The sequence below is a fragment of the Rattus norvegicus genome, chromosome 18 (assembly GCF_036323735.1).
Source record: "Rattus norvegicus strain BN/NHsdMcwi chromosome 18, GRCr8, whole genome shotgun sequence".
Classification (NCBI taxonomy): domain Eukaryota; kingdom Metazoa; phylum Chordata; class Mammalia; order Rodentia; family Muridae; genus Rattus; species Rattus norvegicus.
In genome coordinates this window covers 49,660,543-49,670,520 of record NC_086036.1, presented here as the reverse complement: position 1 = coordinate 49,670,520, position 9,978 = coordinate 49,660,543, and the positions used below count along the sequence as shown (strand labels likewise).

The following is a 9,978-nucleotide window of genomic DNA, read 5'->3' as shown; positions in this document are numbered from 1 at the left end:
GCCCAAATTGCTTAAAACATAAAGGACAATGGCACACTTGAGGGGAAAGCTATACTTCCCAGGGAACAAAGAAAAGACTCACTTTGCCAAATACAGAAATGGACTCATTTAGGAGATAAGAAGTTTGTCCAAATAGTTAAGGTGTATGTAACAGACTTTAAGATTTTAGCCAGAGAGACAGTAGAAAGTATAAGGTATGTCAATAAGTGAATGCTTAGCAAGCAAACAGGGCAAAGAGACCTAGAGAGTTTAGTGAAAAGTCGAAGTGAACTTCACTGAGATAAAACCAGAAAAATATAATCACAAGTATCTCCTAGTGCTTGTAGATACTTTTTCAGGAATAGATAGAAGCTTTCCTCACCAAATGAGAGACGGCCCCTGCAATCATCAAGAAGATACTGGAAGAAATCTTCCCCCGATTTGGAATGCCCAAGGTAATCTGGTCTGACAACGGCCCTACTTTTGTTGCCAAGGTAAGCCAGGGTGTGGCCAAGTATTTAGAGGTCGATTGGAAATTACATTGTATTTACAGACCTCAAAGTTCAGGACAGGTAGAGTAAATAAATAAAATTTTAAAAGAGATCCTGACCAAATTAAATTAACAATGGAGACTGGCGCAGACTGGGTGACACTCCTTCCCTCTTGCTCTCTTCAGAGCAAGAAATACCCCTTCCAGATTCAGCCTTACCCCCTTTGAGATCTTATATGGGGCCTCAGCCCCCCTGACTGTATTAGATGATGTTACTGAACCAACATGTCATAGTGCCATAGTAATAATGATTTGTGTGCCAGGCTAAAAGACCTACAGGTGATACAGAAAGAAATCTGCTCACAGCTGACAGCAGTCTATGCCCCGGAGACCCCTGAGACATCCCATCAGTTCCAGGTTGCAGCTACACTGAGTCCAGACACTCGAGCCTCGCTGGAAAGGACTGTACCTGGTGCTGCTGACCACCCTGACAGCTGTCAATTCTCAGCCCTCACCAGCCGTGTACTAGCTGTTGGGGCTGAGAGCTGGGACCTAGAGGGAAATTCAGTCATGTTTGTCCTGGGTTCTATCAAGATAGGTGTGGGATAGGCTTGATCTCCATTACAAATGATGTAACATTGCATATGTTAGTACTCTTAACACTTCTTGGGACTGTGCCTCAGGGATCACAGTCTGTATAAGCTTAGAAGTTCTAAAAGCTAGTCATGACCTTGGTGGATAGGCTTGGATGGTGTCCAGGTTAGAATCCTCATGTTAAGACAACAATACCAAGCTGTTATGCTAGATGAAGCTGAGTTCTCCATGAAGTTCTAGGATTAGAACTATTAACAAAAAAAAAAGAAGTGGGGAATGTAGAACTAGAGTTTCATAAAGGTTACTCATTGTCAGAGCCCGAATGTGCAGAACTAGAGTTTCATAAAGGTTGCTCATTGTCAGAGTCCAGATGTGCAGGGCGGGACGTGCCTGAGGGAGAGCCAGAGATAGGACTTGCCAAACCAGCTATCAGCCCCAAGGACACTGACCATCCTTCCTTCCCCAAGGACACCCTCCCCTTCCTTCACCCCCCTGAGTGAGATGAGCCACCCTACCTGCCTGCCAAGCTGCTAGAGAGCACGTACTCCTTGCTGATGTCATTTCGCGCCAAAAGTAACTGTGCACCATTTGAATTGACCAATCATGTGCAACCTCGTGAATGCCCCTAACCTCCCCTATATAAACCCCCGAGTCTGGAGGCTCGGGGTCGATTCCTCTGTCTCCTGTGTGAGATATGTGTCGACCCGGGATCCTGCTAAGACCCGGGATCTCGTTAATAAAAGCTACCTCTTGCTGTTACAAAAAAAAAAAAAAAAAAAAAAAAAAAAAAGATTTATAACCCAGAGAGAAGATAGACTGGGGCTTCTGTTGTCACAGCCAAAAGCACTCCCCCTGCTCTGCCTTCCTTGCTGTGATGGACTGTACACTCCAGCTCTGAGCCTAAATACACCCTACCTCCTTTAGTGTGGTCACAGCAATGAAAAAAGAATAAATCTTCCTAGTACAGTTTTATCCCAACCCCAGAAGCCCTTATCAAGTTATTATCAATAAAATATTAACTCAAACTCTTCTGCTTCAGAACTGAATGAAGTCATGGAGGACAATATTTCTGGGAAGTTCCATAATGAAATGTGACCACTGCCACTGCAGGTCCTCCCAAACCACTTGCTAATCACCTCCTTCCAAAATATTTCCTGTAGCCATAATCCATTGAAACAGCAAAGAGGACTTAGGAGCAACTCTGCTGGTAAAGACTTTGCATTATGAGCACAATGACCTTGAGTCAGATCCCCATAACCTCTGTAAAAAATGAGATCTATGCCTGCTTAATAAACATCCTAGAGTGGTTCTCAACCTACGAGTCACAACTTGCCGTGGTGTCACATATCAAATATCCTGCATAGTCTGTAGTAAAACTACGGTTATGGAGGAGCAACAACAAAAATTTATTTTCAGAACGGGTCGCTGCAACTTGGGAAACTATATTAAAGGGTTAGGAACATTGAGAACTACTGTCCAAAAGTGATGGGGCTAGAGAGAACACAGGCCAATGTAACACAAGCTATATATGAGAAACTCACTGTCAACATTATTCCAAATGAAGAAAACCTTGAAGCAGTCCCAACAAAGTCAGGAATGAGACATGGGTGTCGACTCTCCCCACTCCTTTCCAATATTTCGTGCAGTGCAGTAGCTGAAACAATAAGGCAAAAGCATGAAATTACAGGGCTATAAATAGAGAAATCAAACTATCCCTATTTGTATATGATATGGCATGATGTGATATGATGTTACATAAGAGGGTCACAAAATAAATCTATGGAGAAAACTCTAGAAATGGGCAATAATTGCAGGAAAGTAGCAGGAGACAGAATCGACTTACAGAAATCAATGACTTTATACAACCAGAGAGAGGGGGTAAAGGAGAGAGCTTCATACAGCCAGAGAGAAACAAACCAATGACAGACTCATCATAGACATGTTCCCATCCCTAGTGCCCTCAAAGAGAACAGAATGCCCAGGAATAATCCTAACTAAGATGGTGAAAACCTTCTTCAGTGAAAATGCTAAACCTCTAAAGAAAAAGATAAAGACTAGAAAATCCAAAGACATCCTGTGCTCATGGATTGATAGAACTAATATTACAAAAATGGCCATGCCACCAAAAGCCATTTACAGATTTAATGCAATTCCAATCAAAATCCCATTTTCGTTCTTCACAGAAATGGAAAAAAAATAGCCATATAGAACCACAATAGACCTCGGATAGCCAAGTCAATCCTGAGCAAAGAGTATAATGGTGCATTACCATCCCAAACCTCAGGACATAGTATAGACCCGTAGAAATGAAAACAATATGCCGTAGGCACAAAAACAGACATGTAGACCAATGGAACAAAACTGAAGATCCAAACATGAGTCCATATCATTTCAGCCATTTAATATTTGATAAAGATGTCAAAAACACTGATGAAAAGAAAGCATGTGTAACAAATGGCACTAGGGAAAATAGGTGTCCACATAAAGAAGAATGGAATCGGATTCCTATTACCTTACACAAAACATGAATCTAAATGGATCAGGACCTAAATATGAAACCTGAAGCACTGAAACTATTAGAGATAAACATAGGAGGTGCCCTACATGATGTAGGTGCAGGAAAAGACATTCTGGATAGGACCGCATTCATCCAAGAATGAAGACCAACAACTGGCAAAAATGAGCTATGGCTCTAATCAGAGAGAACAGTGAGTTCTGAGTAGAAGAAGTCAAAATGGCTAAGAAATACCTCAAAAAAAATATTACCGCTCATTGAACGCGGAGCCAGCTCTCGGGAGGTCTCTGTGTGGTCTCGTCATCAGCACAGCTGGGCCTACACGCAAGCAACCATGTCTAAGGGACCTGCAGTTGGCATTGATCTTGGCACCACCTACTCCTGTGTGGGTGTCTTCCAGCATGGAAAGGTGGAAATAATTGCCAATGACCAGGGTAACCGCACCACGCCGAGCTATGTTGCTTTCACCGACACAAAACAATTAATTGGGGATGCGGCCAAGAATCAGGTTGCAATGAACCCCACCAATACAGTTTTTGATGCCAAACGTCTGATCGGACGTAGGTTCGATGATGCTGTTGTTCAGTCTGACACGAAGCACTGGCCCTTCATGGTGGTGAACGATGCAGGCAGGCCCAAGGTCCAAGTCGAATACAAAGGGGAGTCAAAAAGTTTCTATCCTGAGGAAGTGTCTTCAATGGTTCTGACAAAAATGAAGGAAATTGCAGAAGCTTACCTTGGAAAGACTGTTACCAATGCCGTGGTCACGGTGCCAGCTTACTTCAATGACTCTCAGCGACAGGCAACAAAAGATGCTGGAACTATTGCTGGCCTCAACGTACTTCGAATTATCAATGAGCCAACTGCTGCTGCTATTGCCTATGGCTTAGATAAGAAGGTTGGGGCTGAAAGGAATGTGCTGATTTTTGACTTGGGAGGTGGCACTTTCGATGTGTCAATCCTCACTATCGAGGATGGAATTTTTGAAGTCAAATCAACAGCTGGAGACACCCACTTGGGCGGAGAAGACTTTGACAACCGAATGGTCAACCATTTCATTGCTGAGTTTAAGCGAAAGCACAAGAAGGACATCAGTGAGAACAAGAGAGCTGTCAGGCGTCTCCGCACTGCCTGTGAGCGGGCCAAGCACACCTTCTCCTCCAGCACCCAGGTCAGTATTGAGATTGATTCTCTCTATGAGGGAATTGACTTCTACACCTCCATTACCCGTGCTGGATTTGAGGAGTTGAATGCTGACCTGTTCCGTGGCACACTGGACCCTGTAGAGAAGGCCCTTTGAGATGCCAAACTAGACAAGTCACAGATCCATGATATTGTCCTGGTGGGTGGCTCTACCAGAATCCCCAAGATCCAGAAACTTCTGCAAGACTTCATCAGTGGAAAAGAGCTGAATAAGAGCATTAACCCTGATGAAGCTGTTGCCTGTGGTGCAGCTGTCCAGGCAGCCATTCTATCTGGAGACAAGTCTGAGAATGTTCAGGATTTGTTGCTCTTGGATGTCACTCCTCTTTCCCTTGGGACTGAAACTGCTGGTGGAGTCATGGCTGTCCTCATCAAGCGCAATACCACCATTCCCACCAAGCAGACAGATTTTCACCACCTACTCTGACAACCAGCCAGGTGTACTCATCCAGGCGTATGAAGTGAAAGAACCATGACCAAGGACAACAACCTGCTTGGGAAGTTTGAGCTCAAAGGCACCTCCAGCACCCCGTGGGGTTCCTCAGATTGAGGTTACTTTTGACATTGATGCCAATGGCATTCTCAATGTTTCTGCTGTAGATAAGAGCACAGGAAAGGAGAACAGGATCACCGTCACCAATGACAAGGGCCGCTTGAGTAAGGAGGATATCGAGTGCATGGTCCAAGACGCTGAGAAGTACAAAGCTGAGAATGAGAAGAGAGAGATAAGGTTTCCTCTAAGAACTTGCTGGAGTCTTATGCTTTCAACATGAAAGCAACTGTTGAGGATGAGAAACTTCAAGGCAAGATCAATGATGAAGACAAACAGAAGATTCTTGACAAGTGCAATGAAGTCATCAGCTGGCTGGATAAGAACCAGACTGCGGAGAAGGAAGAATTTGAGCATCAGCAGAAAGAACTGGAGAAGGTCTGCAGCTCTCATTACCAAGCTGTACCAGAGTGCTGGTGGCATGCCTGGAGGAATGCCTGGTGGCTTCCCTAGTGGAGGAGCTCCTCCATCTGGTGGTGCTTCTTCAGGCCCCACCATTGAAGAGGTCGATTAAGTCAAAGTAGAGGGTATAGCATTGTTCCACAGGGACCCAAAACAAGTAACATGGAATAATAAAACTATTTAAATTGGCAAAAAAAATTACCCCTAGAAATTAGATGAATATAATTCAAAAGAACTTTGAGATTTCATCTTACCCCATCCAGGATGGCAAAGAACAAACAAGACAACCATTGACAAATGCTAGGGAAGATGGCAGGGAAAGGGGCCACTCACTCACTGTTGGAAATCAGTATGGAGAACCTCCAAAAAGCTAAAAATAGGGGCTGGAGAGATGGCTCAGCGGTTAGGAGCACTGTCTGCTCTTCCCGAGGTCCTGAGTTCAAATCCCAGAATCCACATGGTGGCTCACAACCATCTGTAAAGAGATCCAATGCCCTCTTCTGGTGTGTCTGAGGACAGCGACAGTGTACTCATATATAATAAATAAATAAAACATTTTTTTTTAAAAAGCTAAAAATAAATCTCCCATAAGACCCAGCTACACCGCTCCTTCACACATGCCCAAAGGACTCAATGTCCTGCTTTACAGACAGTTTCTCAGCCATGTTTATTACCGAGCTGTACACAATAGACAGGAAATGGGAACCAACCTAAATCTCCCTCAACTAGTGAGGGAATCTCGAGAATGTGGCACATATACACTATGGAATAGTATACGGCTCTCCCTTATCTGTGGCTCCTGATTCCAAATCTTCAGATAAGCATATGTAAGCTATATTAGCCACAGAAGCCAGGAAAGTACAAAGAGATCTGGGGTGGGGAGGGGTATAGTGATTTGAAGGGGAAAATGTGAAAAACAAAAAGAGGCTTTAATTAAGGAGAAAGTAGGAAGGTCAGTACAGAAGGAGATGGGGGAGGGAAGCATAAAATAACAGTAAGGATGTCTGCAAAATCCTAAGGAATTATAGATTTATATATTCATCTAAAATTACATGCAATACCCATAAATTTGTGTGTATACATATATATTTTTTAAATGAAAATTTTCCATCTGGGCTGACAATGTTCCTCTCAAGAGACATAGCCTATCTAACCAAAACCCCAGACACCAGCCATAAGAAACCCCTTTTTGAGATGTTGGTCAAGACAGCCCAATAGATTTCTGAAACATTGTGGGTGATTGCTGTCACCCTTGGTTGTCTCTTAGAAGAAAGGCAAGTCCGTATTGCTGAAGATACCAGCCCTTTGGACAGAGGAAGATTAAAGTTGGGTCTGGCTGAAAACGTCCTCCCTGAAGAGTAGCTTGCATGGGGCTAGAAGGGGCCATGAGAGCTTCCAAGGGAGAAAAATAAGCAACAGTCCTACCCAGCTGTGACAACTGTGAACTATGACAATAACCAGCATGGTATAGTAGTCCTATGTGCAAAAATGACCTGCATATCCTGACAGTAACCAACATCTCTCTAATTGGACTTAAGGCCCACTCAACAAGAGGGAAATCTTGCCTGGTACTGGAAACCTAGACAACAACCATGGCTAGTGGGATCATGAATCTTGAAGGGAAACCTACACCTGCAGCTTTATTAAGCCAGACTGATTCTACCTGCATTCTATAAGTGTAGCCCTTACCCCTCATCAAAGAAGCTCCTCTTTACAACAGACAGAAACCATTACAGAAAACCACTACAGATCAAAACTCAGAGAACAAGAGATCATGGGGTACCATGCCTCAGCTGATCTATCTAAGGCACACGTCCTGCACCTGAGGTTCAGGGAACATTAAAGAAGAGGGGCGGAAAGATATAAGAGCAAAGGGATCAGGAAGTCTGCTGGAAGATCCGATCTCCTGAGAACCCAATCTCTTAGGCCTGTCAGGGACGCTCCACCCATGGAGTCTTGACAACATAGATGCTCAAACAAGACTTGAACACAAAGAACTACAAGTAACTAATGAATGCTGAGAGTTGGAAAATAGTCTTCCTCAGAGAAGAGTCTCCCATCTGGATCTCCAATACCAAGTGGTCAGCTGTGAAATTATATATATACATATACATACATATATGCATAATTGTATGAACTGAGAAGAATGCTTGTATATATTTAGAAAATCACACACACACACACACACACACACACACACACTTAAAAGAGGCCATGATTTTGAGAGAGAATTTGGAGGTAGGAACACGAAGAGGGAAAATGATAGAATTATATTTTCATTTCAAAAATTGTGTGTGTGTGTGTGTGTGTGTGTGTGTGTGTGTGTGTGTGGAGTAGGTATGTACTCTAGATGTAGTAGAGCCCACCTATAACCCTAAGTGTGGCCAGATGGGCAGTGGAGAAAGACAGTTGTTCCCTGGAACCTTGTGAACCAGATATCCTGGCCTATGTGACAAAAATCTAGGTAAATTAGAGATTCTACATCAGACAGAAGGTAAAAGATACTTGCAGATGGATGCCCAAGGTTCTCTTCTGATCTCTACATGTAACCCATGCAAGCACACCTGCATTCACACACACACACACACACACACACACACACACACACACACACACACACACACGTTTAAAAAGGAAACAAAAAGAAAAAGGAGAGGAAAGGGAAATGTTGAAATGTATTTGCTGCACTTGACCAGTTGAATTTCATCTGTTATTTTCTCTTTCTTAGACCCGGATATTAAGGCAAAAGCCTGTGTAATGAATTCTGCAATCACAATTCATTAAATGGAAGGGTTTTTTTTTCTTTTCACTAGAGCGGATGGCATTTCTGTGACTATTTCTCTCATATCAAGTATCTAGAGTATCTGTGACCCTTGGGGGATCTGACTGCATGGGAGAATAAAGAAAGACCACTGAATACCTTTAAATGCCCTGGAAGCCATGTTGGCTTATGCTCTACAACAGAGACACCATCCACACTTTCATTCATTTTCTAGTTGATGACAAGAAAGAACAAAATTCTCTTCATCACACATCACAGTTCAGTACCACCACACTACACTGAAGACAAGAAGCTTTACAAGGGAAAGGAGGAACCAGTCAATAAATGCATCCAGACATTGTTTGTGAATTTAATATAATATAAAATGAGCCCTTTACGTCATCCTAAAAATAAAAATCAGTAACAGGTCAAATAATGAAGCAGAGGAGGTTGTCTGTAGGAGGTTGAAAAGGGAAAGAATTCTTAAGCAGGATACAACCCTAAATCTGTGTTGCTATTTTTACTACAGAATAATTAAAAGCTTCTGCAAACATAACCATAATCAAGTTGCAAATTGGAGGATGGCACATGCTCTGTAAATAATTTGTATTCAGGAGACATAGAACATTCCCATAAACTAATGGGAAAGAAATGGCTAAATTTTTTTAAACAGGAGAGCAAAGAATAGAAGAAGCAAGAGAAAATCTGGATAACCAGCAAAGTTATAAGAATGGGTTTACTCCCAAAGCAAGAAGCAAAATGAAAATTAAAACAGCATCAAGGTATAATTTTATATCCATTAGATTGCAAGCATTTTGAAGTCAGACAACCTCAAAGATTGGGGATAATGTGGAATAATGATATTTACCCTGTGTCTAGGAGGGAGATTTTGTACCGACATATAATAAAGTGAGCAATACTGATACATTCAGCCTTTATATTCTGGACTTACACTGTCTAGTCCTCTGTACACTCATGCTCACAAGCCCCAGGAAACCTGCATGAGAATATTCTTAGCAGTGTTGCTTGTGGGAGCAAGGTCTGGGAAATAAATTAATGCTCATTAACCAATCACTGAGTGCGACATACTCTATAATGAAAATAAATAAATTGGACCCATGCTAATATCAAAGCACCCCAGAACCTTGAAGTTGAGCAAAACAGCTACTTACCATATAGTAACATACAGTTTTGAAGTCTACAAAAATATACTAAACATTTATACAAGAATACTGAAATTATTGCTTTTTTTGAGACAAGAGTTTCTCTGTGTAGTCTGGGCTGTCCTGGAACTCACTCTGTAGATCAGACTGGCCTTGAACTCAGAGATCTGCTTGCCTCTGCCTCTTGAGTGCTGGGATTAAAAGAGTACGCCACCATGGCCTAGCCTGAAATTATTTTTAAATTATCTTAATGAACGATATTAATTTATAATGGTGATTATTTCTGCATTTGAGGCAAATTAATAGCATTAAGAAAGAAGT

The 9,978-nt window shown here is 42.3% G+C and overlaps 1 pseudogene; it reads left to right on the top strand.

Moving 5' to 3' along the window:
• The first annotated feature begins 3,841 nt into the window (after window positions 1–3,841).
• Window positions 3,842–5,960, top strand: Hspa8-ps12 (heat shock protein family A (Hsp70) member 8, pseudogene 12; annotated as a pseudogene).
• Window positions 5,961–9,978: the final 4,018 nt, after the last annotated feature.